At 43.8% G+C, this 26,987-nt stretch overlaps 1 long non-coding RNA gene across 2 annotated transcripts; it reads left to right on the top strand.

The window, feature by feature from the left end:
* Nucleotides 1–1,123: 1,123 nt before the first annotated feature.
* Nucleotides 1,124–26,987, top strand: LOC123791696 (uncharacterized). Of its 2 annotated transcripts, none has more exons than XR_015720977.1 (4): nucleotides 1,124–5,863; nucleotides 17,929–18,055; nucleotides 18,811–18,954; nucleotides 25,911–26,987. It is a non-coding gene; the product is annotated as an uncharacterized LOC123791696 (long non-coding RNA). The 2 variants fall into 2 exon arrangements; XR_006779482.2 differs by having other exon boundaries at nucleotides 18,814–18,954.

Raw genomic sequence — 26,987 nt, forward strand, 5'->3', positions numbered from 1 at the left:
TTGAATTGGTGACCAGAATTATTAATTGATACCAGAACCTACCTCCAAATCTATCTGATGGCCTTTCCATTTGGGTGGCCCAAGACACCCCAAGCTGCTCACACCCCAAACTATACTGTGGATTGAGTACCTCCCACCAATACTCAGGTGTTCCCCACTTCAAGTAAGGGCAGTTACTTAAAGTTACTTACTGAAACCTTTCCTGACCTCGCTCTTTAAAATTGTGAACTCCCCTCAACCCCAACCCTTCTTCACTTTCCCATTCTCCTTTCCTGGTTTATCAATTTTTTTCCATTGCACCTTCTGATTGTCTGGCTTATATTTTTCTTCTTTTCTGTCTCTACAAACTAGAATGTAAACTTGATATTTCGTCTGTTTTGTTCACTGTGATTCGCTATGCATGACACATAAGAGGGATCAGTACGTGTTAGCTTAATTAATGAACGAACTGGAATAGTGCTTTTGTTACTGATTGGTCTATCATAGCCACTAACTCAGGAAATGAACAGGTGAGCCCTGGTGCACTGCCATGGCCATTATTCCAACCTGGGGAGTCCTGAAGGAGCTGGACAGATTGAAAGTGCAGCTCCGGGCTAGGTTTGCCAACACTGTTGTGCAACAAACTCGAATATACTCACTGCAAGAGAAGTCAATAGCTCAAGAGACAAGGGTTTGGAAAAGAGAAAAGGAGAGATTTATTGCAGGTGTTGTCAGCCAGCGGGGGTGGCGGGCTCAAGCCTTAACATCAGACCACCCTGCCAGCAAGATGGACACCTAGCGTTTTGTAGAGATAGGTTCGGAGAGGTACTTGCAGGAGAGCCAGCAGAGAACATCTGATCATAGGTGGGGTCATAAGTGCTCAGCCCAAGATCCTGGGCAGAGAAGGGGACCTGTGGAACGTGGTCTTCCAGGCATTTCCTTGCCATCAGGGATTTTCTGCTCTGGAGGTTAGAACGTTCTGGTCATTGCAAAACATCTTTGTCAATGCCTCAATAAGGTGCTATAAGAAGCACAATGGGTTTTAATTAGAGCATGAGTTAAGCAGCCTTGTCTGTTTCTGTTTTTTTAACTATGGGGCCTAGAGTTGAGCAAGAGGGCTTCCTGACACTCTTAAGCTTGTTTTTGAGAAAATGATGTCAACATTTCTTCCCGTTATAGCTTTAGTTTTACAGAATCAGAGTTAATTATTTCAGTGAGACAAGGAAGGGTGAATCCCCAAGGGACATGGAAAAAAGAAGTAGAAATGAAAACAGTCATTATATCACTTGTTTTTAGCATCTCAGAAATTATAGGAAATGAAACCTACATGGAGAGCTAAGTTTATATTAATGGGTAAAAAGAGGGCTGACACAAGTGCCTTAGGAAGTCAAAGTCTGAATGTACTTGTTTGACAATAGCTGGTTATTAAGGTATCAGCAGTTAAGAGGTAATTCCATTCTCCTCTGGTTCTTGCCCCTCCTTCACAGAAACATGTTTTCTTCACCAGAGGGACGTTACAAGAATAAAACTGCTTCATGTTGAGCTATTCTTGATATACCCCAAGTTGAAGGTTATTGATGAAATTTGGAAGTTTTTGAATTCGTGAGTGAATGGCTAAGAAACAATTCTTGAGAAGTTTTCTGTGCACAAAGGTGATTTTATTATAGCACGAGAACAGGACCCGTGGGCAGAAAGAGCTGCACCAGGATTGTAAGGAGTGACTGACTATATTCTTTTCATTAGCGGGGGTTAGGGATAGTGTAAGTCTCTAAGGAATTTGGAAGCAAGGCCTTCAGGACCTCGAGGGGGCTAGCTGCTGTTAAGATAAGGTTACTTTAATCTTTAATAAGACACAAGCATTAAGGCACTAAGGCAGCCATGAGTTCCTTGAGGAAGGTCACACTCTGCACGTTTCAGGTTATCTATCAGTGGGCTGTAAGCTGTAAGGAGATTTAATTTAAGCTACATTCTCTTGCCTTTGTTTCCCTCATCAGTTATGTCACCAGCTAGACCCTAAGACCTGACCTTTACCACCACCTGTTTGTGCTCACCGACCTTTCTCCCACATTTTTCATTAAGCGCTTCTTTCCAGCTAATCCTGGAGCCACCGAAAGTACCTCCCGAGCACTAACAACTGCCCAGCCGGCCGAGCCGACCCAGGCCAGTTTGAACTCAGCCGCCCACTTGCACCTGTGCAGATGGACCATGGGATGAGTGACAGTTACATTTATCTCGTTAGAATACTAACGCTTATAAGTACAGCAATTGTGTTCATGTGCTTGTGCATAAAACACTCATGTCAGTCTGCAAGGCGGAGAAGAAAGAAGTTAGCTCTTTGGGAAGGCTGGGATATGTCCCCCTGCCCCCAAAGGCCAGGATAAAAGTAAAGCACAGAGAAGCTTTATTTTGGGAAGAAGCCTATATCATATTAACATGTATATTCCTGCATTCCTACGGTTCAGGTTAGCTTGTGGGAATCGAGAGAAAAATAAAATAAATAAGAAAAATAATATATCTTATTTTGTTTTCAGTTATGCATTCTCTCATGCTCTCCTTTTCTTTCTGTGGATGTGAATGTTTTCCTTCTTTGGAGGAACAAATGAGTCACACCGAAGTTTGAGAAGCACTACCTCATGTGACTGAGGCATAACACCCCATCACAGACACTGCAAATTAATATCATCAGGGTGTTAAAGAAACAGGTCTGGTCCTTAAATCGCCACTGTACTCACCACGGGCACAATTGTGGGTCCATGAGGTGGGAGGGTTGGGGGTCCTCAGACTCTCCTACTTCACCCAGGTTTGAGGAAGAAATTGGGTAGCACAGTGTTCGACACCTTCTATTTGGAAAGATTTCAAAATTATAGACACGTTGCAAATATAGATGGTCAGTTTTACCTTGGGTAGTCCTCTGTCCTCAGTTATACAATCAGACGCTGATTCAGGTGTGGTCATGAAGGCATTTTGTAGATGTGATCAAAGTTCGTTGTCAGTTTGCTTTAAGGAAGGGAGACGATCCTCGGTGGGCTTGATCCAGTCTGTCCAGGGGCCTTCGGAGCAGAACTGAGTTTCCCTGAGAAAGAAGAAACTCTGCCTGTACCTGCGAGTTCCAGCCTGCCTTTCCTGAGCACTTCCTCTCTTCTGCCAAGACAATCGTCGATCCTACAGGCCAGTGCCTTACTGTAAACCTCTGAATATAAATTTCTTTTTGGTTCTGTTTCTCTGGTTTAAACTGGATGGATTCACAACCGTATACCACTTGCCAGCCTTTGCTTTATTTCTCTCTTTATTTCTCTCTACATATATGCACCCATATATACATATGGCAAAAACACATAAAATCAAAAGTTCAAGTTTGCCCACATGGGCAATGCCCTTAGTTCAGAACAGCATTAGGATGTGCAAACAATGAAGCATGGAACACTACATCAAAAACTAATGATGGACTGTACGGTGACTACCATAACATAATAATAAAAAAAGCAACATTAGTGTACCACATAACTTTCAGAGACCTTGTTTTCTTTTTGATTTGGACTTTATTTCCTTATTCTCTTTCCAGATCTTTGATGCTTTTAAAAAGTAAAACAAAACAAAATACAAAAGAAGCCACATTTCTTTGAGTAAACATTTTTGACTGTTTCCAGTAGGAGGTTCGTCTGATCCCTACCGTGCCTTAGTCCTGGAAATGCAAGTCCTTCTCGGACGTCCCTAGGCTTGGTTGATGTGCACACTTAGAAACTAAAAGCCCAACATGACCTGCTCTGAGCAAGTTAACTTATGGAAGAACAAGCGTATGGTTTCGAATTTTTATACTTCAGAGAAAGAACCATTGCAAGGTCCCCTTAAATAGACTACAAAAATTGTGCTGTATGGAACTTTTCAGGAACATATCTGAAATTTTCTAAGACATTTTTTAAAATAAATTAATTTTCTAACCACTACTAAATTATTTTAAAATTGCTACACTTTATCCAAAAATTATTTTTCCAGGAAATCAACCGACCAAAAATCCAAAGGCAAGTGTAAAATGACCCTACATAGCCCAGGTAGATGACAAAAGGTCCACTGCTTTAATTAATGTATTTTATTCATCAGGGAGTCCTCAAGGCTTCACTCAGAGTTGATTAACTCTTACTTTATACAAAAGTCAAAGAAATCTTATTCTCTGGCTTTCTAGTACATAAAACTCTTAGAAACAATAATTTGAAAGAAAACACACATTCTGAAAGGCAGGCTCATTATAAGAGTCAGGAAGGACATCTGAAATATAGAATTATATATACACATATACGTATTTTAATTGCAATTTCTTGCTAACCCTTTTGAGATGTGTGGATTTTATGGCCCTTTACACCTAAATATTTCTACCTAAGAAAGAAGTACTCCTAAGAAAAGGATTTTCTTCCTTTCTTTTTTTTATGTATATATAATCACAACATAATGATCAAATTCAGGAAATTTAACACTGATCCACTATCATTATCTAATAGTCAGTTCTTTTTACAAATTCCAATTGTCCCTAAAATGTCCACGACAGCATTTTTTTTTTCCTCTCTGGTCCAGGATCTGGGGCAGGATTACACTTTGCATTTAGCTATTATGTTTCCTTAGTCTCCTTTAATCTGGAGCAACTGCTCTGCCCTTGTCTTCAATGCCATTCACATTTTTTGAGAGTACAGAACAGATTTTTATTGTTTATGATAATAGTTTATGGGGGCGTCTGGCTGGCTCAGTTGGTGGAACATAGGACTCTTGATCTTGGGGTCGTGAGCTCTACACATTGGGTGTAGAGATCACTTAGAAAATAAAGATTTAAAAAAATAGTTTATATATGTCACTATATTTGGATTATTAATCTGGGTCTGCCCGATGGTTTCTTGACAATTAGATTCAAGGCACACATGTTTGGCAGAACCACCACGTGGGTGATGCTTTGTGCTTCTCAGGGCATCGTATCAGGAGACCCGTGATGTGGGTTTGTCCCTTCCTGGCAACATTGATTCTGACCATTTGTGTAGGGTGGTGTCTGACAGGTTTCTCCATATATCTTGCTCCCATTGTAATTCATAAGTCATCTGTAGGGAGATTCTTTGAAACTCTGTAAGTACCGTTTTCCAGTCACTTTCTCCAGTGGTTTTGGCAGCTTTGGGTGAGTCTTTTCTGAACCTATTAGTATTATGAGAACGTGATTGCATCTAGGCTCCTGCTTGCAGTAGGTTGTCTGGTGGGGCTCTCCTTCTGGGGTTAGTGCGGAGCCCAGTGTGAGATGCAAGAGAGTTGGTGGTGTGTCCATGTCAGCCAAAATAGCCCTTCCCTCTAGGCAACATGTGGGGCTCCTTGGGTGAGTTTTGTTAGGAAGCCCCTTTCCAAGACTTCAGGATCCCCTGGTAAATGCTACTTACAAAGGCATATTTTTGCTTTAATCATCAAAGCATATAGGCCTTAAATATACCCACTGGTGGCTGGAAGTGGGCCAAGACAGTAGTTTAAATTTAGAAGCCAGTGCTGTGTCTGAAATACGACAGAATAATTAATCAGAAATATGTATTTAAGAGGGACTGGTGGTTGTGTCTGGGCAGGCTGGCTCTGAGAAAGAGTCAGGATGAATCTCAGGGGGGGCCCCAAAGGAGGAGGCCTAATGACTGAGTCTCTGGGACAGCCCAAGGCACCCACACACCACCCAGGCCCAGTCTGGTCTCACCTGTTCCCTCCTGTTTCTGAGCCACACCGTGGGTCACTGCTTCTGCAGCACCAGGTGAAGGAGGTCTTGGTCTTAGGGACAGATCTGTTCCTCCTTCCTTTTGTTGCAGGGTTACCTGGTTCCTGTCTCATGGATTCGGACACAAAAGGGCGAAGCCAAGTGAACGTTTGTTAAATGAAGGTAAGAACAGAAAAGAAAGAAAAAAACCCTCTAGAGTGAGAGAGATCCCGAATGGGTTGCCACTGAGGGTTTTACTGGCAGTCTTCTTATTTTATTGATTGATTGATTGATTATTAAAAAATTATGTTCAGTTAGCCATCATTAGTTTTTGATGTAGTGTTCAATAATTCATTAGTTGCGTATAACACCCAGTGCTCATCACAACACATGCCCTCCTTAGTACCCATCACCCTGATAACTGCCCCCCCCCCCGCCCTTCTGAAACCCCGTCTGTTCCCCGGGAGCAGTCTTCTATTGAGAACTGACAGGGAAGCTCGTGGCCTTGAGATTCTTTTGCCATCTTGGTTTGTTCCCTTATCTCTTGTTCCATTCTGTCTCAGCGTCTCCACCTGCCAGGAACAGTTTCCAAGCCCAGTCAGGGGAATCAGGGTCCTCCTATCTCTCCTGTCTATACCTTCACCCCTTCCCTATTCACGGGACAGGAATTGTGGGCAGAAAGAGCTGCACTGTGTACTTTTTAATTAGTGGGGGTTAGGGATGGTGCAAATCTCCAAGGAATCTGGAAGCAAGGCTTTCAGGACCTTGAGGGGCCAGCTGCTGCCAAAATGAGGTTACTTTCAAACATTAAGGCTCTAAGGCAGCCACGAGTTCCTTGAGGAAGGTCACGCTCTGTGCATGTTTCAGGTATCTATCAGTGGGCTATAAACTGTAAGGGGATTTTAATTTAAGCTACATTTCTTTTGCCTTTGTTTCCCACATCACTTTCCTCCCTTCCCACCCCACCCCATTCTCTGCCCTCCGTGATCTCTGCATCCTGCATAAGCAGATAGAACTGCCCCCGATCCCACTCTGTGGCACAGAGACTCTCTCCCTTGTCCCCTCTGGGGTCAGAACAAGGGGGAGTGGCACACAGCTTTCCTGAGGCTGACAGCTCTGAGAGCTGTGTCTCTGAGAGTCTGGCTCTTGGTCCAGCCAGAGGTTCTCTCTCTGGTCACCGGGCAGGATCCTCTGGGAGCCATTCAAGGCCAGACACCACCCAAGATTTCCGGTCAGTGCTCAGGGGTGGGGGTCAGGCGTCCATGTTTTTCATTGTTCAGAGGTGATTCTTGAACAGGGCAGTGAGCATCAGGGGCCATGGGTTAAAGTTTAAAACACATGAGTCAGGGAGTTAATACTGCCTGGATTTGAAAATCACACAAGGTGTCTGCAATCCAGGATGTGGGACTTCGGCTGCAAAGTTTCTTCTAAGCTCATGCCCGGAAGACTCAGAAGATTTGTTTGGGATGCCACCAAGCCCTTGAGGTGTGATGGGAAGTTAGCCGCAAAGGCAGGTGTTGGAGCAGGGATGAAGTGGTGGCTGCAGGTCACTGCTTGTGCAAATGCCACATAGAGCTTGGCTGAAGTTCCTGGAATAAGACCGTTCTCCCTGTTGGAGAACAATGCACACCCACATGCTGCCACGTATTTTTATTTTTACAAAAAGCACCATACACTGAGTCTTGGCTGTGGGTCTCATGAAAATCACAGTCTGCCCCTGAGTGCAAGCTTCTCAGGGCACGTGGTGGTTGGAGGGGGGAGTGGGGAGCAGCCTCTGAAATTCTAGCCCTGAGGCAAATGTTGTCTCAGAGTGTTGCTCCTCTCCGTTGATAAGCTGAACGCTCAGCAAATATTACCCACAATTTACTGGTCAGAAGTGCTCATTCTGGCCCCATGGTTGTACTGACCCACATTCCCTTGGCAGGAGAGTGTCCGAGGGCTGTATGGGGAAGTGAGGTCAAGGGATCTGTGGCAGGAAGGGCCATCCTGTGAATATGTGGATTTCTTCCTAAAATTACCACCACGGTGCTTAGGAGATTCAATTCCCTCTGTTAAAAAAAACCAAAAACACAGGCCTGCAATGGTATGACTCAAGTCCCCATGTCAGTAAACTGTGACTTAATACCTAACCTAAACCTACAGTTTCAACCCCCAAGAAATGTAGCCTTTAACCAGTCCACATGGGAGTTTCCTGGTCAGTGTGAGGAATGTACTGATAGACCACTTGGCCCCTCTTAGGATGGTGACTTTGCCTAAAATAACCTATTCTTTGCTAATCATTCCATTTTTTTCCCTCTCCCTCTCTACCTTTAAAAACCTTTCCTCATCTATAGCCCTTTGGAGCTCCCCTCTACTTGCTAGGTGGGATGCTGCCTGATTCATGAATTGATTAATAAAGCCAATTACATCTTTAAAATTTAGGAGGATAATTTTCTTTATATAACAGATTTGGTGACAGTGACAGGATAGAAGCGAACTTCTGGCAGCATTTGGGGACGATGAGAAACACAGTCCTGGTACCACAAACCCTTGGCGTGGGTAAATTTCCCTTGGTTCGGAGCTCTCTATGTTTGCCTTAGAGCTCCTGATCTAGTTGGCTTTCCTTCACAGGTCGGGTCATGGTGCACTGGCAAAAGGTTATGACCGGAGCCGAACGAGCCGGCATGTTTGCCTCCAGCCCAGCTGGGCTGGCAGAAGGGTTGGCCCAGAGCCAGGCCCCTAAGTTTTCAGACCACAAGTCCCCGGGTCGAAAATTTCAGCAAGTTTCCATGGGATTTGGTGGTGGTGCACACAGGACCTTCTTGTGACCATGATACAGTAACACCTCTCCATCATCACGGATACAATAAAGTGCATGTTTTTGTTTTGTTTTGTGTAAATAGAGGCCACTGCTAATGGGGATTTCAGATGTCCATCAGATTGGTGGGCATTTAAAGGCTGCTAGAGCACTCATCCCCTCAGGAAGACTCCCATGATAGGATAAGCTGGTTCTCAGAGCGGCTTAGATTGACACCAGGTCACTTGCCAACTTCAAAGAAAACTTCTGTGCAGTGAGGGAACTGGAAAATATGCACAATCCCAACCCTTCAGCCCATCACTTCGGTATTAGTTTGGCTCCGAGAGACCCCAAACCTTAGTTAATGGCACCCTTAAATTCTAAAGAGTCAAATGCACCACCTTCTAGCACACTGGCTTATTTTATATCCAAGAACGACAGTCCCGGAAGTTACAGGCATCTAGCAAAATGGATACATCTTACTAAGCTTGTTTTGTGTCTTGAGGACCTTGGCTTAGTGGCCGTCAGGCTGAGGCCCCAAAATAAGACCAGGCAGAAATGTGAGTGACATCCCATTTGTAGCTAGGGTCCTACCAAACCACAGCCAGCCCTCAGGAAAATTCCCACCTAGAAATGCCATGGCCATTATGGGGGATCTTCCGATTAGATAAGATCATTTCACAAGTACATTTAAAGGCGAGGGTCCCCAAGTTAAACAGAACAGGATACCTGTTTTAATTGGCAAGTAGAAACCCCCTAAAGTTTTCAAAATTCCGAATAGTTCCATTGAAAGGTTCAGTGCAGAAGGCTAATGAATTGAAGATGGAAGAGGTACCTCGGAAACTCCTGCTGCTCCCCTCTGCCCTCCTTGAGTGCTCATTCTACTAACCCTCTGCCTGGATGGTTTTTCCACTCTGAAGAGACTACAGACAAAGTTCAGGTCCTACCTCCCCCCTTACCTACCTTCAAAGGAGATCCCCCAAATGGATTCCTCTCGGAGGTGACAACACTGAGGGGTGTCCTGGTAACCTGCTACATCATTCCTTTAAACAGCTAAGGGGAAACTGGTGGATACCACAGCCCGCAGAGGGGTTCTGGAAACTGGCAGAAGCCAGCAAAGGGTGAAAATTCTCACCACAATCAGCTCTTCCGAATCTCTGCCTGTGGTGCCCAGTTGAGAGAAGAAAATAAAATTTCTCATTGTCTCTTCCTTTCCAAATCCAGACCCATTGGTTATTGATCGTCTGTCCCAGAGACACCGACTGCCTTCTTGCTCGTCTAGCTTCTGTAACGGGCTTGGCTTTCTAACTGCCTGGGATGTACAGGCTGTTGGCTTTCTTGCGGCTCTCATTGAGAGGGACTCTGGATTTTGAACAGGTAATATTCTTTGCCTCCTCTTTGGGGTCCCCTCTTATACCAAAGGGGGGTTATTCAATACTACAAGGAATATTTAAAATTAGAACTATGTACACAAAGAAAAAAAACAAATAATATAGTTGAATAGGTAAATCATGATGTCATTTAAGTTACAACCCAATTCTTTGAGGAATTGAAAACAACTGTCCTTACCTTACAGATCTTTATAAAACTAGAAATGCCCTTCTTCTTTTTTTTAATGTTTTTTTGTTATATTATGTTAGTCACCATACAGTACATCCCCGTTTTCCGATGTAAAGTTCGATGATTCATTAGTTGCGTATAACATCCAGTGCACCATGCAATACGTGCCCTCCTTACTACCCATCACCGGCCTATCCCATTACCCAGCCCCCCTCCCCTCTGAGGCCCTCAGTTTGTTTCTCATAGTCCATAGTCTCTTATTAGAAGTGCCCTTCTTAATCCACTTTGAAGGTCACCTACTTTTAACCAATTCTCCTATTCATCTTAAATGGCTTGTAAATTATTGGCTTGAGGAAAAACCATAGTTCTTCTTGGAAGGACTTGCCTCTTTTCTCTGTCCCTTATACATCTAAGTTATACATCTTATCATGTTTTTAAAATGTGAACATAGCCCACAAACACCTGAGACTGAAGAAGAAAAAGAAAGACAGACAGACAGACAGAAGAAAGAAAGAAAGAAAGAAAGAAAGAAAGAAAGAAAGAAAGAAAGAAAGAAAGAAAGAAAGAAAGAGGCCTTTTAAAAACACGAACTTCTAAAAGGCTCTTGTACCTAAACTCTAGCACCTCCAAACTTAAGATCAATTCTAGGGACAAATACAAATCTTAAAAATCTTCTCCACAGGTATTAGTAACTACAGAGTCTGCACACCTATCTCTGTGTGTGTCCATATATGTATGTTGTAAATTTGAGATACTTTTCCAGCTCTGATGGTATTGCTAAAATTAATTTGTCAAAGAGCTGTATTTAATTGTTTAAATGCAAGCACCTGTAAGGACTGGGTGTTCTAAAATGCTCAAAAAAATAGAACTAACCCATTTTTTCCCCCAAGTTCATGTGATATAGAAAAATATCCATTTGTTGATTTAATCAAAATAGGCATGCCTTTTATTCTGCCTGAGTTTACTGAAAGTTGAATATGTTGATGTGATCTTTGTTATGAAATATTAAAAAAGACAGCTTAGGAGAATGACTGACTTTAATGTCTCATGAAGATTTTAAGTGATCTACACATAGTTGTTAAGAACAAGTAAATTAAATAGGCATAATAAAAATTTTTAAAAAAATAGGTAAAATTCTAAATAGTCTCCCAAATCTTTTTCGTAACCTAAACCTTAAAGTTTTTCAGAGGTAGGTTTATTTACATTTTATTATTTTTTTAAAGTAAACTCTATCCCCAACAGGGGCCTCACACTCATGGCCCTGGAGATCAAGAGAGCACACTCCTCCAACTGAGCCAGCCAGGCACTCTGCTGAGTTAGGTGTAATAATAAATTACGTTAAATTCATTAAATATCTAGATCATTTCCAAATTAGACAGAATACTAAAACATTAATTATGGAACAGAGGTTTATCTACTTTTGTCTTATTACAGAGAAACTAAAGATAAATTCCGATCTGCTAGTAAACATCTTTTGTGCTTTATTAAAAGATTACACTATGAAAAAGTACACTTATAAAAATTGTGAAATTTATTCATCAGTTTGCCAATCTCAAGAAATGAGACAGTTCACAGAACACACAGTTCACAATTGCTTACTTCTTAGCTTCCACTAGAAATTAGGTTTCTAAAAGTTAAAAATATGAATAAGGAACACGATTTGCTACATTAGGAAAGTAAGATCTGTGTTTTGGGTTAAAAAAAAGTATAAAAAGTGGAAACACATTTTTTTTGGGGGAAGAAAAATAATTTTGTTCTAAAGTGAGACTGGTTATTTAAAGACGGAAAACTCAGGACAAAATCTGAATGATAAAAAAAAGTTGTAGAAGGTCTCTAGAAAAACAATGTTCGGGAAAAGAAATCTATTTATGGTCAGGACTGACTAAAATTAAAATAAATAAGCATTAGTATCAAAAGTAAGCTAGTGCAAAATTAGAATTCGGTTTTCTCTCTGTTAAAAGGACAAAGTTTTGTTTTTTTAAAAACTTTTGGTCTGCTTAAATCTTTTTGACCTGTAACATTCCAAAGACTTTGCTAAACTAATTAGGCTTATTTGACATATTCAATTGCATGGAACGCATTGTCAAATAAGAGGTAATGCTAAGTTTTCTTTATGTTGTAAGATTGTGGCACGTGTGGGTAAGGTCCATTCGCTTCTACAAAAAATGGCCCCTCATTGCCATGCTCGCCATCCAGATCTCCCTGCAACATAGCAACAGTTTTCTCCTGGCTCAGAGAAAGTAAGGTGGTCAAACAATGGCACTCAATTTAAAAAGTCAGGGCTATGAGAAAACCAAGATGAAGGCTTATTTTTTCCTGGCTACCTGACAAAACCCACTTTTTGGTTTTATGTTCCTTCACCCACCATAGGGCATTTAAGATGACTCAAATTTTAAATACACATTGGTGCAGAGACTTCTATAATATCACAACAACAGTCCACCAGCAATGTCTGACTCATCAGGTCCATAATCCTAGAAAAACTGTTTTTGTCTCTAGAGGCCTCAGACCTCCTCCCTCCAGACACTTTGAACACCTGCAACTGGACTTCATTCAGCTGCCAGCTAGTATGGTTATCAATATGTTCTTGTTGTGCTTGTATGGTTTTTTTAAAGATTTTATTTATTTATTTGTCAGCGAGAGAGAGAGAGAGAGAGTGCGCACAAGCAGGGAGAGTAGCAGACAGAAGGAGAAGCAGGCCCCCGCTGAGCAAAGAGACCCAGGAGGGACTCGATCCCAGGACCCTGGGATCATGACCTGAGCCAAAGTCAGATGCTTAACCAACTGAGCCACCCAGGGATCCTGCTTGTATGGTTTCCAGGTGGGTTAAAGCCTTTCCCTGCTGTAAGGCTGATGCCCTCACAGTGGAAAAAAAAAGTTAATAAATGTGTTTCCCACCTGGGCTATACCTCTATAATCTCTGGTGACTGAGGCACCCACTTCACTGGACAAATCACATGAGCCTTAATGAAAATCTTACAGACTTCTTTGAACTCTATCAGTGTACAACCTTCTGTCAATCCCTTGCTATCTCATGCTTGTATGGCCAGCTACTGTAAGTCTCTGATATTTTTGCTGAAGCCTGCTGTCAATAGCTTAAATAAGCCTTCCTAAATCCCAATAGCTTAAATAAGCCTCTAAATCCTGTTGGTCACAGTTTAGAGCCGGTGATTAGGTATTCTGGAAACGTTATCAAAGGAAGATGGTCCTTGATCTCCATTGGAAAGGACCTTTCCAGGTGCTTTTGATGTCTGACACTGCTGCAAACTAGAAGGCACTGAGGCTTGGCCACACATCACATAACTGAGGGAGACCCCACCTGATACCTGGTCCTGTATAGACCTGGAGAATTCCAAGTCTAATTGAGGAGGAGGAGAAGTAGCTGACATTGAGGTAGACTGCTTCCACCCAAGAGGATGGATCAAGCTTCATACTTAACTAAACATGAAACCTTTTGTCCTTCTTTTCCTTTCCCTACTCTGCCATTCATTTGGAAAGATAATGGCCTCATCTGTATCTCCCAGGCCATTACTAAGGGGGGGAACCTCTGGAATTTAAAGCAACATTTTATTTCAGGCCAGGAGAAAATCTAACCATGGTCCTAAGTTTACACAAGTAAAATAAGATATCTCCTCAGCCAACTCTCTTAAATGTACATCATCAAGTTAGGAAGGACCGATCGGGAGGATTTCATGATTCAGGATCCCCTCATTTTGGCAGGTCTCTACTTTCCTGGTTAGGAGTAAGGTAAACCAGGCTATATACAGAAACTTCTCCTTAATTCTTTTTTTTTTTTTTTAAAGATTTTATTTATTTATTCGACAGAGACAGAGACAGCCAGCGAGAGAGGGAACACAAGCAGGGGGAGTGGGAGAGGAAGAAGCAGGCTCATAGCGGAGGAGCCCTATGTGGGGCTTGATCCCAGAATGCCGGGATCACGCCCTGAGCTGAAGGCAGACGCTTAACCGCTGTGCCACCCAGGCGCCCCTTAATTCTTAAACTTATTGCAAAACCCACCGCAAAAGCAATAGCTGCCCAATAAAAATCCTTAGACTCTCTGGCCAAAGTTGTTCTTGATAATAGAATGGCCCTTGATTATCTTTTAGCTAAACAAGCAGGTGTCTGCTGGAGCCAACACCACCAGCTATACCTGGATTAACAATTCTGGGGAAGTTACATAGATTACTGAGCAAGCCGCTTGGCTTAAGAGAGGGTCTCCTTCCACAGGGTCTTTCTTTGGCTTATTTGATTTTGATTGGTTTTGGTCTTAGGGACCCTGGCTCTGAAGTGAAATCCAAACATTGAGCATTATCCTGCTTATAGTAATCATAATAATCCCCCTGGTGTGTTATATTCTCTTAAAACATTTCACTGTGTGTGCTTACCGCCTCTAACCACCAATCAAACAATCTTCTATGACTGGAACATGAAAAGAGGAACAAAAAAATTACCAAGTCATAACCTGTGAATGTCATGGAGATTAAACAAAAATGTCACGGTGCCACACAGAGGAACAACAGAAGCTTCGGGAACCACAGAGCAGTAGCTGGGAGTTGTGTTAATGCTTTAAAGGTTGATCATATCTCAGTTAAGCTGAGAGTCTGATCAAAGGGAGGGAGTGTTAAACAAACAAACAAACAAACAAAAGCAAAAAACCAAAACGAAAAACCACAGGTCCGACATGTCACTTTGGTTAAGTAAGGGCCCATGTCAGTAAACCACAACTTAATGCCTAACCTAACCTCAGTTTCAACACCCCCAAATGTAGCCTTTAACCAGTCCACAGGTCAGCACTAGCAGATGTAACTGAGGAACCCCTCCACTCCTCTTAGGAATGCAAGCTTTCCAGGACACCTGGTTGGCTCAGTCTGTTAAGCATCTGCTTTCAGCTCAGGTCATCAGGTCATCATCTCAGGGTCCTGGGATTGAGTCCAGCATCGGGCTCCTTGCTCAGTGGGGAGTCTGCTTCTCCCTCTGCCTGCTGCTCCCCCTGCTTGTGCTGTCTCTCTCTGACAAATAAATAAATAAAATCTTAAAAAAAAAAAAGGAGGGCAAGCTTGCCTAAAACAAAGCATCTTTGCTAACAATTCTTTGCTGTTAATTCTTTTTTCCTCTCTGTCTCTCTCTTTAAAAGTCTTTCCTTGTCTGTAGCCCTTTGGAGCTCCCCTCTACTTGCTAGATGGAAAGCTGCCTGATTCATGAATTGATTAATAAAGCTAATTAGATCTTTAAAATTTACCCAGTTGAATTTTTGTTATTTAACACCTCTGACCCTGAGGCCGTGAGAATGAGTGGGAAGAAGGTGATGGAGCAGGACAAGGACATGGGGATGACCTCACGGGCAGGGGTGTGAACAAAGGGCAGGAGGCAGGAGTGGAGAATGAGACAGGGAAGTGAATGTTTCTAACCTACTGCTTACCAAGCTTTGTACCAGGTTCTTTTATATGTGCTTCCTTATTTAATTTTCAGACAATCCTGGGAGGCATTACCCGTGTTTTGTAGATGTTGAGTTCAGTCAGGGTATGGAAACCGAGTCTGTTCCTTTTTCGTGGAAGTGGAAAGTGAGCTGAGTGTGGAGACTGCAGTAGGGTCTAGAAAGCAGTGGGTGAGGCCCAACAGGGAACAGAGAAAGAAGGGAGTGATGGGTATGAAGCTGGAAACGCCATGAGCCCATCCAGCCAGGGCAGGAGCTGGGAAGGGGCATCAGTGTTTGCTCTGCCAGCCGAGCACAGATAGCATGAAAATCACTGGGCTTGTCACTATCTGTAAGCACCCAGGTAGTCCTGCAATTGTTCTTGTAACCTTCAGCTTACACTAGCTTCTCAGTAACATTCAGTGATTCCAGTCCCAAAGATCTAAATTTAGAAGGACTAAATCAATTATAAAATACATTCAAGGTTTCAGTGTTGATTCTTCAAGAAAAAAAATGAGTGTAGATAATACATTTTTCTAATGATATGATTATTGGTGGGCTTAGTGATCCTGACCTGAAGGAGTTTCTTAAAACAACATAAATAACTGAAGGGAAAAAGGCTCTTCTTGGCTCTGTTGTGGAATCCTTTGGGGATTCTAAAGCTGAGTTATTAAGCAGTCTGAATTCTCAACATTTAGTCAGGCATTCGTCATTAGCTGGCCTGGATAAATGAGAGCTTTGTTCCTTCCAGAATTTAAATTTCTCCTCTTGGGAACAGAAGAGAGCAGGATAAAGGATTTTATTGTCAGCCAACTCTCTTATACTTAAGACTGAGTGGCAGAAAGCTCAGGCTTGCTGGCGTGGCTACTTGACTCTACTGCATGGGGAGGAAGCAGTGTCTGGAACATACAGGAAAAGGCCTTTCCTGCACTGGAGAAGTTAGACTAGGGCTCTTGGTCTGGGAATCCATGTGGAATCCACTAAATACACATCCCTCCAGGAAAGTGGTGTCCAGACACAGGTTTTCTTTTTCCTCTGCTTCATGTTGCACGCATGTTCCTTCAGTACCCACAATCAGCAGGCAGTCCTGACCGCCACCCAGAGAAGTCCACCTGTGAGCAGGGCCTTCACTGAGGAATGGGGGTTTCCTTAGTTCCCGTACTTCCTGCTCCAGGCACTTCCTCTTTCACTTCCTCACCTAGGGACTGGAATAGCCTGGCCCAGCCCTAGGAGGAAGTCTGAGCCTTCTTCTTTCCCCTCTCACTTCCCACTCTCCAGCCTTGAGCACCCGCTGAGGACGGCTCTGAGGGTGGACTGGCCACTCTCCCTGTGTTTACTTTGTGGACCTGCAGTCCAGATGGAGAGGGAGGGCAGCAGTGTGGGGTCTGCAACTTGGAATTGACCAGAAAGACCTGCCCCAGGAGGTGCTGGAACCTGTCCAGAAACCAGGCTGGGACTTCCCTTACCTTTGGGCCATCCTTCCCTGCATGTGCCTCTTTGGAGAGGGGTCTGAGAGAGGAGGAGGGGAAATGGTGTGACACGAAGCAAGCCCCGTGTAGAGTGCCTGATATAATCTCCCTGGGGAAAATGGGCTTGAACATCACAAGATGACAGATAACAGGATGTTGTAACACAGAGGCTGCCCATAGCACAGCAGTGTGAGGCCAAGGCAGGGAACCCAGTGAGAAAGCAATCTCAGGACTGGGTCCATCCCTGCTAACAAATGGGGATGGGACTCTGGTGACAAGGTAGACAGAGCTGGTGAGCAGCACCCCAGACAGGACAGTGGGTGCCCTTGAAGTCTATCCCTGTCCAGGGATTGGGTGCTGTAGAGGGGGCCTCTCAAACTTGCATGTGCACAGGAAGTGCCTGCGGAGCTTGTCAAAATGCAGGTTCTGATTTGGTAGTTCTGGGGTGGACGTAAGAATCCGCATTTCTGACATGTTCCCAGGTGAAGTCCATGCTGCCATACTATGGACGTGGCATGCTGCAGACAGAAGGCATGGGCAGCAAGCACATTATTAGTGATGTTGAGTCGATCCTGGGCTGCTGTGCTTCTTGTCGGACGATTTGCTGGTTTCCTTGTCTGGCTAACCCAGCACTTAGAGGTGCATGTACGTAGGAAGGTTTGGCTAGGGCTAAGTGCCAGTGCTTCCAAGGAGCCGTGACTAGCATTGCACTAGTGCCCTTAACAAGCACAAGTGAAATTTGTTCAGCCACCGTGCAACGCAAAATGCGTTGCATACATTTTATATAATATCATAAAAGCAATGACTTTAAATTAGTCTTTATTATCAGAAGCCTCCAATTACTGTAAATCTAGCAATCCTAGTTATTTCTCAGAAATGCATTGAGGGAAAACAAACAAATAAAAAAATCTTCCAGAGTAGCCTAGTGAATTTTTTGCTCATTTATACCACTGAAACAATCTTAGCCAAACTTAAAATTTTATTATGGTTCTATACTGTATATTTGAATTCTTAATGTTTACTTTTCTAGGCTATCTAGCATCTGAGCCTGCTTCCGCTTTGGGGTTCCCCCTTGTGTGTATTCTGGAGGAAGTCAGGGTTCCAGCCCCTGCTATGCAAGCTGAGCAAGCCAGACACCTCTTCCTGTCTCCTGGAAGGTAGGACACAGATACCTGCCTTTGGATAGACCAATCAGACATTTTGATTATGGATATTAAGTTGGGAACAGGTAGACAAAGGGACGAGGATGGTTTAAGAGGAAATGGGGTGACACAGTGTCCGTAGCTGTTGTGCAGCATTGGTGGGCATACTTGCCACCCATTGCATCACGGTGCTAAGGGTATGTCCATGTCCTAGAGGTGGCAGGAGCTGCGCCTTAACCAGGTGCTTCATGAGGTGTGACCTTGGCTGTGTTCTGGCTGCCTGATGCCCTCTGTCTGTGCTCATGTGAGTCTGGCTATCCAGGCTTCCCTTAAGTTTCAGAACCACCTCATTTCCTTTCAAATAAATCCCTTTTCTCTTAAGCCATTTAGACTTGATTTCAATTACTTGCAGGGCTCTGTGCTCCTTTCCATTAGAAAAATCCCACTATAGGTAAAAAGAAAACACTGATTAGTTTCCTCACTTGTTGTGCCATTAACTGCTGACTCAGGAACTTCTGGGATTTCTGATAATTTTCAGTAAAACGACAGTACAGCCCTGTATGGTGACTAACATAATATAATAAAAAATCATTAAAAAAACCAAAAAACAAAAAACAAACCCGACAGTACAGCCATTGTAAGCTATAATTAGAACACAACTACAAGCCATTTGGTTGTAATTCCTAGAGCATGATTTGTGTGTGTTAAATAATTTAATAAGTATCTTGTCCAACTACCATGTGCTAATTTGCTGGAGGACATGCTTCCAGCAGGGCATTGCTCCATCTACTTGATACCCAGATGCACTAATGAAGACAGCTGCAGTGAAAAGACCAGCATCTTCAGTGACAGTGATAGTTCCCTCCACTGGACTACTTGCTAACTAACTGATTGAAGGTGACACATCTCCCCAGGTAAGCTGTTGGCATTCCTCAGGATTCCATTTCCAGACAGTATCAGGCACAATGACATTAAATCAAATCATCATGGTGTTCTCTCATGTGTGATCAGCCATCACTCTCGATGAAACTTCACTGCTCACTGACATTCTCAAATAGATGCCATACAAATGCCCCTGGGTTGTACGGCTAGCAGACAAAAGGAGAGAAGAAATTATGTTGACGCTTACTGCACATTTTCAATTTCCAGCTCCTCACCTTGGTACAAGTGTTGCATTAATTGTACCAGCGACTGAGGCCAGAATGGGAAGACCTTTCATTTTAAGGCTTCCCCCTCCTAGCTCACTCTACAGTGCCTCCAAGGACAATGAGAAATGTACTCTCTTTCGACATTTTAGGCAGAAATCCAAGACAAAGCCACCTCAAATCTGAACTACGGGATCACGAGTGCCATGTTACTTCTCTAATGATGAATGTGAACAGTTAATCACTATTAACTGGAACTTACTTGAGTGAAAATAAAAATTAAGAAGCTAACACCTTTAAGTGTCAGAATCCAACACTGAATTCCTCCAGGCTTGATGAGATAATTGAAGGAATTTCTGAAACTTCCCAAACCCCTGGTTTAATGAGTGGCTTAGGAAATGCTGATTGGGCACTGAGAGAAAGTTACAAGAAGTTACACACATGCACACACATGCGCACGTGCACACACACACACACACACACACACACACACACTCTCATAGGCTGGCATGGCTGGGCCTTCTTGGTATGGGACACGGAGGTATGCCACTCCTCCAGGAGGTATGGATTTTACCTGGCTTCTCCCATGTGGCCTGCTGCCTTCGCCTTCCAGGCATCTGGCTTGGAAACATGTGCTGTGCTGCATAGAAACATGAATCTGAGGCTTTAGGCCATCATGGCACTGATGTGGGAACAGAAGGCAAGCTGAGGGCAAAGCAGAAACTGACACCCCCCCCCCCCCCCCCCCCCCGCCATGGGGTGTATGTGACATTCCTCAGGCACTCCTGGCTGCCCTAAAGGACAAAGAAATCATTAACCTATAGAGACCACAGTCCTGCAAGACCTGAGTCTCCCTCAGTTTACAAATGTCTTAGCGATCTACAGGAACAAAGCATTTCTATCAGTAACCCAGCTTCCGGAAGGAAATGTAGATACAATTAAATGTCCTTCTAATCGGCAGCCTCCAGGAAGTTCCCAACTACCTTCTTGTTAATGCCCTACTAGAGGGGTAAACAACCTCAACTTGACGATGGCAAGGCCTCTGGTATCCTGCGAGTCTTCTTTAACATATGAAAGTACTCTCTTGAAACCTCCCTTTTTCCTTACCTCCCCCAACCCCATAGTATATAATCAGCCACTCCTCACAACCCCGGGCAGCAGCTCTTTCTGCCCAAGGGTCCTGTCCCCGTGCTTTAATAAACCACCATTTTGCACCAAAGATGTATCAAGAATTCTTTCTTGGTCGTTGGCTCCGGACTCCACCCCACTGAACCTCACCAATATCCCACAACCTCATCAGCACCGTCTGCTGCATCGCTCCAGACATCCCAGACAAGCTTGGTTCATCTGAATGAAGAAACTGAATGACGTAGGGGCTTAAGGAAATGATGGAAGTTTTGAGATTTGTTTCTAGTAAGAGCTGGGTGGACAGGGGCTTCACAGGGTCTCTGTAATTCTGGGTCCCTGTAGCCTGCTGCCTCAGAGACTTCACCTGAACCCTGAACTACCTCACTCCTGTCATCCAATCCAACCCCAGGTGTGGCTCAGCCCCTTGGTGAGTTAGGAACACAGCACCAGGGGCAAAGGTAGAGGTGGGAGGTGGGAGGTGGGAGGTTGAAAAAACTCAGGCCTTTGAACTTGGCTGGGACATGGGAGTGTCCCAGGCATGAAAACGGCGGGAGATGAGCCAGGACATGACCGATCCTGGCCCACATCTTTCTTCATCCCAGCAAAGTATCATTGAGGAAAAAATCTAATAGTGGAAAATGGGAATCTAGAGCAAAAAGTGTAGGTGAAGCCAAGCGTATGCATGTCTCTTGTTTGCAATTTCTTTTATGTTTCTATGTGTGACCTGTCTTATGTATAATGTGGTTTGAACTGAGGACTTAAAAGGCTTCCCTTCGGGGCACCTGGGTGGCACAGCGGTTGAGCGTCTGCCTTCGGCTCAGGGCGTGATCCCGGCGTAATGGGATCGAGTCCCACATCAGGCTCCTCCGCTATGAGCCTGCTTCTTCCTCTCCCACTTCCCCTACTTGTGTTCTCTCTCTTGCTGGCTGTCTCTATCTCTGTCGAATAAATAAATAAAATCTTTAAAATAAAATAAAATAAAATAAAAGGCTTCCCTTCAACAGCCCTGTTACTGAATCTGGTTCTTGAAATCATGCAGCAAAAGTAAGCTATTTTTCTTTGTTTCATTTCTGGAATTCACCTTCCTTTTGCTTTTATTCCCTCTGAAATGCTCAGGTCATCCATAGAAAAGGGAAGACGCCGCCCACCCTCAGGCGACTGTGGTTTCCTGGGGGGCGTGTGCTGTGGCAGAGCTCCCTGAGCTCTGTGTTGATGGCTACGGAGATTATGGACAAGAAACAGTCAACACTGCCCTTGTACTTCAGCACCGAGGGAAGCGATTCTTCTTGTGAAATGAGTGTACTGCATGGTATTTAGGGAACGAAGTATTTTGTAGTGGGTGGATCCCATGTCTGAACTCAAGGGAGAACCCTACAGGGGTTTCCGAGGTGCCTTCTCTGCAAGTCTTCAGTAATGCATCTGCTGGTAGGTGGACGTGTGTTACTGTGGAATTACTTCTGTTTGAGGTTGTCATTTGCATTTTTTTTACCTTGTTATAGTAATTCCAACTTATGGTTATTTATTTTTTATTCTGTTCAGTTAGCCACTGTATAGTACATCATTAGTTTTTGATGTAGTGTTCAATGATTCTTTAGTTACGTATTATACCCAGTGCTCATCACAACACGTGCCCTTTATGATGCTGTTCACTCTTGAAGCCACACTAACTCCCTTCAGGCCCTGCCTGGGAGTGCATGTTAAAGTGAAGGACATGGATTCCAGTGCCATGGCTTTAATGCTGCAGCCAGCCCCCTCTCTGTAGCAAGCAGAGGATTCCTGCTACAGTACAGGCTGCTGGTGCCCTGCCCAGCTGCCTCATGCAGCTGGCACACCTGTTCTTTATTCTTGAGATTCTGGCTGCTAGGAGCTCACACTTACACCTTTCTGAAGGGGTGCTCCTTGGCTAAGGGGAGCAGCTTCACCCAGACATTTTTGGGGGGTGCCTGCTTTCTCACTAGAGGCCCTTGGCCAGGGACTGGGGTATGGAACCTGTTCCTCCAGGGGGCACAACTTCTGTGGTGTCACTCACTCCAGGGACCCCAGGGGTCACCCTGAGGCTGGAGCTCACCTGAAACCCACCTCTGCTTCCTCTGCTTTTTCCTGCTTCCCTCCTCACTCCCGCACTAGATTCTCCTGGGAGTACTCCTTCAGGAAAGCAATTTTGCAAGCATCTCGCCATGGGCTCTGCTTCTAGACAACCCAATACGAGGCCACCACGAACAAAGCAGGGCAGGGATGAGGCACGCTACAGTTCCTCACACAGGGAAGGATGGCAGATGAAAAGGGACCTCTGTAAAAACAAGGTGGTCATGCCTTCTTCAATCACCAGGTTCAACTGAAAGCAAAAGGAACTAAGAGTTGTTCCAGCTGGTGTTTCATTTATTCCATGATAGGAAAACCAATACCAAGAATAAATGTGGAAAATGTATATTGTGACTCTGGGTTACATGGGGAAGGAGAAACCTGGTGGTGCACTGGAAGGGCTGCTCGGTTTATTCCCAACCTGGTGATTATTTCTCATAACGGAGAAAATTGAAAATCAGTCAGGTCTTGCTCTTCATTCTTATTCCTGCAGTGTGTAGGGGAGTCCAGACTGAGCTTCCCTGGACCAGGATGGCTCACAGGCACGAGGTACAGACCCTCCTCTCTTCTCCCTCAGCACCCTTTCCTTTCCAGGCTGCCTCAACCACGCTCAGGGCTCCAGACAGGACAGCCACATCTTCCACTGCCTGCTGACATAGTCACTGTTCGTTTTGCAGGCACCACCCATGTCTAGCCTTAATAAGTTCATCATTTTAGCCCACAGCCTGTCCCTCGACCAGTGCCTCCATCTCAGTTAATGGCACCACCATTCTCCATGATTATTCTGACTGGAGACATAGCAGTCACCACCAGACACATTATTTCATCTCTCAGTGTCTCAGTTTCTTCATTTGTGAACCAGGGATAATGATGATACCCTGCACAAGTGAGTCTTTACTGCAATATGCTGTGTAACAAGCAGTGACATGATCTCACTGGAGAAGGACAATTACCTTCTATTTTTCACCCATCTGTAGTCTAGCTGGGAGTCAGCTCATCTGCAATGGGATTGTCTGGGCTGGCTCTGCTCCATGTCTTTCATCCTTCAGCATGGACCAAAGGCCTAGATTTTCCAAATTCTCTCACAGCAATGGCAGATGCACAAAGGGACGAGCTAAAATGTACACTTTTTAAGGCTTTTGTTATATTCACTTGCTAGCATTACATTGTGTAAAGCAAGTCACATGGTCCAGCCCACCTGAAGTGGTGAAGTTAAACTCCAGCATGGTGGTGGTAGGGGAAGGAGTGGATATTTTTTAACAATAATCCATAGTGGCACAATAGTATGCCATACCGCCTCATAGGGTTGTCAGGAGAATTGAATTAGATAAATGCTTAGAACAGTGCCTGGTATTTCGTTCTTCCCTTCTTTTTTCTTTTCTTACTTCTTTCTCTCCTTCCTTACCTTATCTATCTACCCATCTACCTACGTACGTTTCTACCTACCTATCTGCATATGTTGTTCCCTCTGTATTCTTCATCTTTCCCTAGCCAGGTAAAATTGAAGACACGCAAAGTTCTCATAAATACGTTTAAAAAATATCATTCCTACAGTCACAGCTATAAGAAAGCTCATGGATGTCCCTTGACTGAATTATCTTTAAAGTTCCCTGCTATAATTCTTACTTCTTCTCCTTTGCCCTCCAACCCACTGCAGCAAGAATCATGTGAGATTCTTGGCTTAAAGCCTTCAATGGCTTCTAACTTAAATTAAAACTCTAGTTAGTATACAGCATGACATATAACATTGTCTGTGATCGTGCTCCTTCTTGCTTCCTGATGTATCCAGCAGGTGGTTGGGTTCTGGCCTGGGTTGGTCTTTAGGGTAAGACTGCAGACTGTATGTGGACATTTTCTTGCAATCCTGTATGCACTGGTCCTGGATCTCTTTTGAGTCCCTTGGAAGGCTGATGCTATCTGATACAGCTTGATGGGTTCTGAATATACCAGCATTTTGGAAAGAGGATGGAAGCTGGAGAGGAGGAGACAGGTAGGAGAACAACGAAATATAGCCTGGATTCAGGAGAAAAGAGTTGAGGTCTAAGCTAACATAGCAATCATGGATTGCAGAAGACACCACCCAGCCTATGGATCAAGGATATCGGACTTTTCTGAATCCCAAGATAGATGGAGTGCAGTCTTTGCTATGAGAGGTGGTCAGAATGTTCTGAATGTATCAGTTATCTTTGCTGCACAAGAAACCCCCCCAAACATATTGGCTTAAAACAATATGAGCTGTTGTTCCTCACAATTCCCTAGCTGTGTGTAGGTCTCTTCTGCTGATTTCTCCTGCGTTCATTTATGCGATTGCATTCAGTTAGACTGTAGATCAGAGGATAGACTTAGCAGACACAGTTGGATATCTCTTTCCATGCAGTGTTTCATCCTCAAAGAGGATATATGGTACTTCTTCACATGAGGAAGCTTTCTGAGAACAAGCTCCAATGAGTAAGCCTGGCTTCAGCCTCAAGGAACACCATGTTCGCTAATGTCTCAGCCAAAGCAGGTCACGTGGACATGCCCAAAGCTGGAGTGGAAGGGGCTTATAGGATGTGGGTGTCCCCAGGCCTGATGCACTGAAGGGCCATTAATATATCCAACTGCCACACTTACATGGAACTCAGTAGAAGAGTCATGACTTCAGACTTGTCGTTTTAAGGACTACTATTTGAAGAAAATTAAGTTTCCCTTAATATGTGGACAGGGAAGATTTGTTTTTCTTAATTAGGTATCAAGGTACAGAGGAAGATCAAAGGTCTGGAGTCAGGTCCATATTTATTCATCATATGATCTGATCAAATCCCTCCTTCTGGGTTGGATTAGAAAAGGGATAATCAAACAGAATGGGGTTAGCCAACCTGGAAAATCACCAGTCCTGTTTGTTTCTCTTGTGCATCAGTCTATAAACCTAGAAATGGATTCAATTTTCCTAAATTAGTCTGCATTTTCTTACCTAAAAGTATAAACATTCAATGACTCTTTGCATTCCTTTTACCTCTCTGTGTCTTAGCATTTTATTTTAGGTTTAGGGCATGGTTTGAGTGTTTGGGCTGGGCTTTTCCTCTTTTCCCTGAATGATGTGCTGTAATGAGGTAATGGTCTTCCTATGTTTGGGGGTAGGTACCCAGTAGTGAAGACACACTTGCTGTGATTTGCACAAGTGATCAGGATTACTTATATTTTTCTGTTTCTCCAAGTAGATATGGGCACCAGCTAGGATTTGTTAGAAGGAAACATTTGAGGCTCCTGTTTCTGGTGTTCAGTTACCACCTTAGTTACTTCTTATGGAATGTGAGTTGTTATAGGGGCAGGAAACCGCTCATCTGGGAAAAGATTTAAAAAGATGTAATATGGAAAATGGGCCGAATCATGTATTAGTTTTTGGTGTATAACAAACATCTTAACATCTCAGTGGTTTATAGCAACAAATATTCCCTCTCATGCTCTCAAATCCACGGGTGGGCTCTCGTTCATCTGATCTGATCTGCACAGTTTGTGTCTCTCTTTATGCTTAGGGGGCGTTGGCTGTCTGGATCGGGTTTTTCTCGTGGAGGCTCAAAGCGGAGCAGGAGGACCATCCAAATCACACATACACAGTAAAACTTCTGTGTGTTTTTCATGTTTGTTAACATTCTGTTGGCTCAAGCAAGTCACATGACCATTCTCAAAGGAAATGAGGTGGGGGATTCTGTCACATTTTCTAGAATGCCACGCTGCAAAGACCACATGGCAGAGGGCATAGATGTGTAATTTCTATTTCAGCCAGGGCGACAGTTGTCCATGTCTTATCACATCTACCAAATCTTAGAGAAAACAAGATTCTTCTCAGAATGAGCATGTGTCATTGCGTGCACATTCCCATGGAGCTGTGAATTTCATGTTGACAGCTGACTACACTTCTATTGGCAAAACTGCCTCTTCTTTATCTTCTCTTCACTACTCCCAGATGTCTGGGAAGCCATGGCTCCTAAGTAGGGGTTCTCTAAGTGATGACAGCTTCCCTTTCCAGGGTCTCAGCTTCCTACTCTATAAAAATGGAGAGATTAAAGGGCGTAATCTAGCGAAGTCCTTCCTAGCCCAAAGCTTTGTGATTTATTAATTACTGAGTTCTTCATGATGAAGCATTCATCCCTCTTCCTGTCCTACCCCCAAGCCACTCTTGGGACATGTAGTTACAGTGCTATCTCAATCACAGCCAAATCCTAGTGTGGGGTGTTGGGTGTCAGAATGGGTGTGTATCTTGTGAAAACCCGGGGATAAACAGAAGAACGAGAATGGGAAATAGCAATGAATCCATCCCCTGGCACAGGGAGGTGCAGTATGGAATGAGATGATGCAGTCTGGCCGAAGCAAAGAACCCTTTCTTTCTCAGCCCCTCTGCCCCTGTACCACTTCTACCACTACAGTCCCTTCCACCCTCAAGCTCCCATCACCCTGTTCCAAAGAAACAATCAAATGTGGAAGCTACTGAAATTTATCCTTAATAATTAGCTGGCTTGAAAATTAAAAAGCACATGGCTTGGCTATCTCCTCCAAACATGCTGTGCTGTGTTGGGGAAAACACAGTGTGTTTCTGTGTTTCTTGTGTTTGT

The sequence above is a fragment of the Ursus americanus genome, chromosome 22 (genome assembly GCF_024610735.1).
Source record: "Ursus americanus isolate L20-20 chromosome 22, mUrsAme1.1.p, whole genome shotgun sequence".
Classification (NCBI taxonomy): domain Eukaryota; kingdom Metazoa; phylum Chordata; class Mammalia; order Carnivora; family Ursidae; genus Ursus; species Ursus americanus.